This window comes from Nicrophorus vespilloides, unplaced genomic scaffold (assembly GCF_001412225.1).
Source record: "Nicrophorus vespilloides isolate i.1.1-1 unplaced genomic scaffold, Nicve_v1.0, whole genome shotgun sequence".
Classification (NCBI taxonomy): Eukaryota; Metazoa; Arthropoda; class Insecta; order Coleoptera; family Silphidae; genus Nicrophorus; species Nicrophorus vespilloides.
Window position 1 is genome coordinate 1 of NW_017099673.1, and position 233 is coordinate 233.

Genomic DNA, 233 nt, shown 5'->3' on the forward strand with positions numbered 1-233 from the left:
ATGTTCATTGGAGTTGAAAAGCCTTGTTCACAATGGTAGGTTGTTGCAAATGGCAGCAATTTTTTTACCAAAAAGACGACAGATTTGCTCTGGTCTCAAATTGAATACGTGCTTCAGTATTGGATCAAAGTTCAAGAATTGCGTCTGCCAATCCTGTAGGTTCTTCTGGTATGTTAGTAATTTAACATTTAAAAGGATCTACAACCCAATTCACAGTTTGTACATCAAGATCT